This window comes from Mesocricetus auratus, unplaced genomic scaffold (assembly GCF_017639785.1).
Source record: "Mesocricetus auratus isolate SY011 unplaced genomic scaffold, BCM_Maur_2.0 Super-Scaffold_100023, whole genome shotgun sequence".
Taxonomy (NCBI): Eukaryota; Metazoa; Chordata; class Mammalia; order Rodentia; family Cricetidae; genus Mesocricetus; species Mesocricetus auratus.
In genome coordinates this window covers 22,136,981-22,144,300 of record NW_024429204.1, presented here as the reverse complement: position 1 = coordinate 22,144,300, position 7,320 = coordinate 22,136,981, and the positions used below count along the sequence as shown (strand labels likewise).

At 43.0% G+C, this 7,320-nt stretch overlaps 1 long non-coding RNA gene across 1 annotated transcript; it reads right to left on the bottom strand.

Moving 5' to 3' along the window:
• Window positions 1-774: 774 nt before the first annotated feature.
• Window positions 775-6,804, bottom strand: LOC110343291. Its single transcript, XR_002385531.2, has 3 exons — window positions 6,620-6,804; window positions 1,838-1,936; window positions 775-1,305 (listed from the first exon to the last, which is right to left on the bottom strand). It is a non-coding gene; the product is annotated as an uncharacterized LOC110343291 (long non-coding RNA).
• Between the last annotated feature and the right edge of the window lie 516 nt (window positions 6,805-7,320).

The window sequence follows — 7,320 nt, the reverse complement described above, 5'->3', positions numbered from 1 at the left end:
TTGCTAGGTATATTAGGATAGGTTAGCAGTTAGGAACTTCCAGAGTTTGGAACACATCATTACAAATCCTTCTTGATTTTGAAGTTTTTGAATAAAAAGACAGTAGTTATTCTCATAGGCTTGACTTAATATGTAACCTGACCCTTCTCTCTTGTGGTTTCCAACATGCTCTCTTTGTTCTATGCATTCTATGTTTTAATAATGCTGTAGCAAAGGGAGTTTCTTTTCTGATCCTGCCTATTGAACATTCTGTGTATTTCTTGTATCTGGATGGACTCTTTTCTCTTCCTCTAAATTTGGGAAATGTCCTTTGGTGGTTTGGTTTAAACTGTTTTCTATGCCTTTTGTATGAAATTCCTCTCCTTCTTTATGATCATAAATTCATAGATTTTGCATTTTCATTGGGTTCCAAAATTCTTGCATTTTTCAGTAATATTTTTTTAATTTATGATTGATCTTGGCTGAAAATCCAGTTCTCGTGCTTTGCCTTCAAGTACTTATATTGTGTCTTCTGTGTGATCCATTCTTTCAGTGAGGCTTTCCAGGGAACTTTTCATTTTTATCTAATGTTTTTCATTTCTATCCTCATTGATGTTCCAGGCATCAGGCATTGTCTCCAATCAACAGGCACTACCCAATGGTTACCCCACTCTGATAACAGAGTACTAGATGCCTAAAAAACAAACAGTTGTTTGACATTGACTGTTTTAGGGAGTAAAAAGATTCTGAAAATACTGTGAACCATGGTATGTTATTTATTGGGCCATAAGTGGAAGGGCAAGGAAAAGAAAAAGAATTAAGCAATCAGGATGAAATTAGTAAATAGCATTGGATTGCTATATGGGAAGTAGAGAAGGACTTACATGAAAATAGAAAGAATAGAGGTAACGGGGAAAATGAGAGGGAGATTTGGAAACTGCGGTGGTTAGACTAAGTAAAAGGAAATAAAGCTAAGTACTCAGCTATCATAGCCATGGCAGTGTCTCAACTTTAGGAGATGTAAGGAGAAAGAATCCAGGGAAAGAAAAAACAGAAAGTTAAGAGTGAACAAGAGAACATCACAGTCAAAATCACAAACAATAGGGGACAGTGCTGGGCTGTATGACATAGGTGCAGAGGTAGAGCTTGGTGGAGATATATGATGATAACAGAGTCCGAAGCTGAACTGGCCGTCCTGAATGCTGCTCTTCATCTCCCAGGGCTGTATGACACAGGTGCAGAGGTAGAGCTGGGTGGAGATATATGATGATAACAGAGTCCGAAGCTGAACTGGCCGTCCTGAATGCTGCTCTTCATCTCCCAGGGCTGTATGACACAGGTGCAGAGGTAGAGCTGGGTGGAGGTGTATGATGATAACAGAGTCCGAAGCTGAACTGGCCGTCCTGAATGCTGCTCTTCATCTCCCAAGGCTGACCCACTACATCGTCCTCCCAGACCTCCCCCGGGTCTGCTCTTTGCTGATTCTCGCATCTTGTTCCCCTTGTGTGGATTCCTACCTCCACTCCTGTTGGTTCCTTTTAAGTAATGCTTTATTAATTATCTGAGAATTTCATGCAATGTATCTTGAACATGTTTACCATCTCCTCCAATTCCTCTCATAACCACCCTTTCTACCCTCCCTTTCCTTCCCACCCAACATTTTTTAAGCTCCATCAAGTCCAGTTTGTATCGCCCAGCTTGTTGGGAGTGGGCCATGCCCTGGTATGCGGTCACATCATTTAAGAAACCTGAAGTGGTGTCCCCCACTCCCTCCTCTCCTCCAAATCCAATCCCTCAATCTCATTCCCTCCCCCTCTGCTCTATAGACCACCTTCTGTGGCCTCCCCTCCCTCTCTACCTCATTTCCAGTAGATCATGCAGAGAGTCTCCTCCAACATTCCTCCTCGATCACATTTTTGTCTCAGCCCCCAACTTCAGCAGGCATTCCCTGGGAAACCTCCAGCCAAGCAGCCAGAGAAGCAAGAGGGGCAGCAAAGTAAATAAGTAAACTGGAATCTTCACTCTCCCTCTCCTCAAATCCAACCCTCCCCACTCCCAGTCTTGTCCACAGCTCTGGAGCAGATCACCTGCTCTGATAGCTCCTCATTCCCTGCCCCCATCCCTAGGGAACTAAGCAGATGCTAGTGGAACACCCTGCTCTCCTCCTTCCTGGACAGCCCACCAGCCCCCACTTCTAACCCATCTGCTTTCCTAAGTATCAGCTCCAATACCTAGAAACACATTTTAACCCAAACGCCAGTGGTCACACCTATCAGAATCCCAGAAGCTTTTCCTATCAGGCAACACACTCTCCCAAGAACCAGAGCAGGCAACACGAACCAAGGAACAAAGCACCCACCCAAGACAGATGAGAGCAGATATTAGCACCAATGATTACAATAGTTCCAAATACAGATGTCCAGACACCAGCATAGAAAAAAGGCAATCAATAACAATGTCCCCACTAGAGCCCAGAAACCCTACTATAGTAGGCCCTGAAAATGCAACTTAGCTGAAACTCAAGACAGGGACTTTCACATAGCCCTTGTGAATACAACAGAGGTCCTTAAAGATGGAATGAGTAGAGATATTAAGGAAACCTATGAAAACACAAAAAGTGGAAGGAAATGAATAAAGCTGTTTGAGACCTGAAAGCAGAAATAGAATCAATAAAGAAAATTGAGGGAAATCTGGACATGAAAAAAAATCTAGGAACTTGAACAGGAACAATAGAGGCAAGATTCACCAGCAGAATATGAGAGATGGAAGGGAGATAGATGGTAGAGTATTTTCTTAATTTTGCCAAATACAAATAGACTAAATTGTACCTTGTAACTCTTGCTTAATGCCTGTATAAGAAAATGTAATTCACAATGTTAAAGTTAAAACCTTCCTTTTTAGTTAGACAAAAAAGGGGAGATGGCGTGGGACGTCCTTCTGTTTGCTGCAAACATGTGTTGCTTTTATTGGTTGATGAATAAACCTATTTTGACCTATGGCAGGGAAGAACATAGCTAGGCCAGAAATCCGAACAGAGATACAGAGAGAAAGAAAGCAGAGTCAGGGAGATGCCATGTAGCCACCAAAGGAGTAAGATGTCAGAACATTACTAGTCAGTCACAGCCATGTGGTGACACACAGATTAGGTAGAAATGGATTAACTTAATCTTGAGAGTTAGTCAGTAATATGCCTGAGCCACTGGCCAAACAATCATAATTAGTATTAAGCCTCTGGGTGTTTATTCAGGAGCCAACAGGTGGGAGAGAAACCTCCGTCTACATGAGGCTTCCTGCGTTCCCAAGACAAAGCTCACACTGTCTGTCTCTTCCTCCCAGATATGCCCAGAGCAGGCACAAATGCACCCCAGAATAGCAATGAATGTGGCTCAATACAAAACTATAAGCTTAATTAAAATACTGTGTTTTCTTCACTACTCAGTTGTGAAGTTCTTGAGTAAGAACTTTACAGATAACAAACACCATGTCACAACATGAAAAGTTTGGACACTGAATGACACTGCTCCCTTGGCCTGAACTAAGCATCTTCTTTGATTGTTTTCTTTATAGGGTCCCACCCATACTGTAATACTCAGATATATTGCTTATAGGCAGGAGCCATGCTTTCTACTTGGGGAATTTGCATGTAGAAATCCAGTAATTACCTAGAATATAGTAAGGCAACAACTTAAAGAATGAAGACATTATTTCATGGACTATGTGAATGAATGAATTAATTAATTAATGGGTGAGTTAATTAATTAACGAGTGGATGAATAAATCAATGAGTGAATGAATGAATGAATGAATGAGTGAATGAATTTGTCTACCCAACTAGACTGTAAATTTCTCACAAGCTGAAGCTATGCCTTTTGCTTTTCTGGACTTCATAGCAAACAAAAGTGTTAATGATGATGATGACAGTGGTGGTGGTAGTTGTGGCAGCAGTGGTGATGACAACAATAATTCCAGGGACCATCACAATGACCACCATGAACTCTTCGGGTCCTTCACCCCTTACTTCCTCCCAAATGCATCATGCATCTGAGAAACTCTCCAGTCTCACTGATCCATTGAAAGAAGAAAATGACTATGTGTCAGAGCAACACTTGGCAAATATAAAACTTTCTCCGAATGGTTTTACCCCGCAGAGCAATCCCTAGCTTTGAAAGGCAGTGGCTATACAACCACTTCAGCAAAGATCTGTGTCCTGGAATATACCTAGGGCCTTGTCATCCGTTAAAGGGTTTCAGAACAAGAAAACATCCTGCCTAGGCAGAAATACAGTACCTTCAAAGTCTCTGGTCCTAGAGAGGCTGATGGACACTTATCTGACCAAATCCTTCTTCCTCCTCTTACTCAGGACAGGGCACTGGGACAAAGCTCTTACAAGGCCATGAAGCCTTTGTCTTTTCTGCCGGGTGACAAATACCTAGGGGGTTGAATCTGTCAGAGAATCTCCACAAGACTCTAGCAGCTATCACAATCCTGCCCCCAGACTTTAGATCAAACACTGGTCAGCCATGATTCTAGAGAAAGTATTCCCCTCTCTGACCCGAGTTTCCCTTGAACCACTAAGTCTTCCAAGTGAAATGTGTGTTCTGCACTTCTCAGAATCATGCAATAAAACATTCTCTTTCTTACTCATCTCTGACCTCAGTGATCAATTCCTGGTGTGCCTGGATCATTCTGGAAACAATCAAACTACTTAGACTTTTATAGGAGCTTTCCCTACCCTCAGATAGAAACACAGCTTTCTTACACAGTCTTGCATGCTGTTCCTAACTACAGCCCATGCACATTCCCCAAGGCTCTGTCTCTGATGCTCCACAGTACTTGGCATCTTTTAATGTGTTCCCCTTACTTACTTTGCTATCAGAAGGCAAGAAGCTATAAGGCTGGGGGGGAATAGCTGCCTGTCTTGTTCACTATCCTGAACACCGTGCCTGACACATTGTAGAAGCTCCAGGCCATCTGTTAAATGACTACAATACATGTTTACTGAGCATCTACCATGCTTTAGGCTCTGAGCCTAGAAACAGCTTTTAAAGGGCCCACAAAATGCTATCTGCACAAGAAACAAATTAAGAGCAACTCAATCCACTGATCAATAAAAACAGTAGCAGACATGTAGGGATGATGAACTCAATGGTCCAGCAGGAGAGCCAACTCATTGAGTGGGTAAGAGGGAGCAGTGACTGAGAACTACCCAAGGGCCCCACCCTACTCTGAGTTTAGTAAGATAAACAGTACTGTCCAGAGGCGGGGGAGCTGGGCAGCTTCTTCCAAGACAAAAAGAAGGCTCATTCTAGAAAACTTGACAGGCAAGACCCCATCCTTTCCTAGCAGGGGTGTTTAGCCTGAGATTCTGTGTTGAGTGAATGAGTAAGTGATTCAGATAAGAAGAGACAATGCAGACATCTTCTGGCCCTGTGGCTCTCTGGTTATGTGGCTGTGGTCCATGATTAAAACCTCCTTTGTAACAAAGGCAAGTTTGGAAGAGAAAATGTTTCCCTTTGCCCCTAAGGTTCCAGAACTGATTTTATGATAAACTGACAACAGCCAGATTAACATGTAAAAACATATTAACTTCATGGGGGAAAATATGGATGCCCAAAAGAACGGTGAGATTTAGTAGCTAAAAATAGAGAGTAGAGATGATATAGTGAATCAAGGGACAACGTCGATGTTCTTTGGAAAGAGGCCCGTTGGAAGATGGATGGGAGGTATGTTGGATGTGACCGCTGGTGTGATACCGACTTCTGTCTCCATCTCCTGTGATATAAGCTCATCTTCCTTGTTGTGAAGTGTGGTGATATCTTGCTTGTACAAATAAAGCTCATCTGAGGGTAAAAGGATGGAGCTTGTCACTAGCTAACCATAGAGGTCAGGAAGTCTGTACAGACAGACAGGAAGTGAGGTGGCTGGGCCAAAACAGGAAGAAACAGGAAGTGAGATGGCTGGGCGGAGACAGAAAGGAGAAGGCTGCGCAGAGACAAGGGTATAAACAGGAAGAAACAGGAACTTGTTCTCCTTTCCACTGGGAAGCTAATGAGGTAACGGTGGCTTTGGCTTGCTCCATCTTCTCTCTGACTTTCAGACAAGCAAGATATCACCACAGCAAGCTCCCAGGAATGAGACTGAGGACAACAGCACTCCCCCTGGATCATCTGTCCACAGGATGGGGAGGGAGTTCAGAGAAAGCTCCTCCAGGCATTTGTCATTTCCAGGTGCCTTCAGCTCAAAAGATCAATGTCCCAAAGTTGCACACTGAGTGGCATATCCTCAGCTCCTTCAATTCCCAGAGAAAGTTATCCATTTTAACACTTTATGTACAACTTTAAAGAAGATATCCTCACCAGAAGCCTTGGATGAAGCCACCTTTCCGGGAAAAACTAACGTTTTAATTACTAGAACAGATCATTGCATTAAATAATTTAATTTTCAACTTGACATAAGCTGCTAAGGGAAAGCTAGTTGTGACTTTGATGGAGACTCCAATAGGAAGAAGCAGGGGACAGAAAGATGGGGCTTCTGACTTGTTTGGCAAATCTGGTCTGCACCTGTTGGTTATGTCTGGCAAGCTAAGAGTAAGGTTTGTATTTTTAAATCACCAGCATGGAAAAATAATAATAATACTTACTGCTTTGGAACACATGAAAATTGCCCAATATTCGAATGTCCATTTTGAATTTTTTCTGGGATATACACAGTGTGTTCACTTGCTTGCATGTCATCTGTGGATGGTTTCTTTCCCTCACAAGGCCCAGAGGCATACTTATGGAGTTACAACAGACTGCACAGCCCATGCGGCCCAAGTGTTCACCATCTGCACTGTATGGAAAGAGTGTACAAGAACAGTTGGTGAATCCCAACTTCAATGGGACTTCAGATTACCTGGGCAGGTTTACAATGCCTCCATAAATCTGCTCATCTCCCAGAGACCTTTGGAAGCTACCCAAAGTCAATATCACTTACGGCCAGTCCAGCAAGATCTTCATCATACAACAAGAGCCAACGGGAGTTCACTGGGCATTTCTAAACACAAGGCATAACAAGCACTAGGCAGTGAGTTCCTTCCTTTTCCAGCCCTTGTGTCCTTGACAAGTGCCTGAGACCCTTTTCTCATTCTGTCAGTAAAACATAACAAGGGGAAGGGGGTGGCAGCCTGGCATCTCCTTGGCTACTAAAAAGGATTACATAACGTTTAGGAAGTTACAAATAACAGAGCCTCAGGTTTCAAACTGAAAAGTGAGATTTGTGCAGAATCACGCAGAGACCCAGGGAGATGATGATTACCCACAGGCATGCATTTCACTCCTTGGATGCTGCAAGCCCATTTGA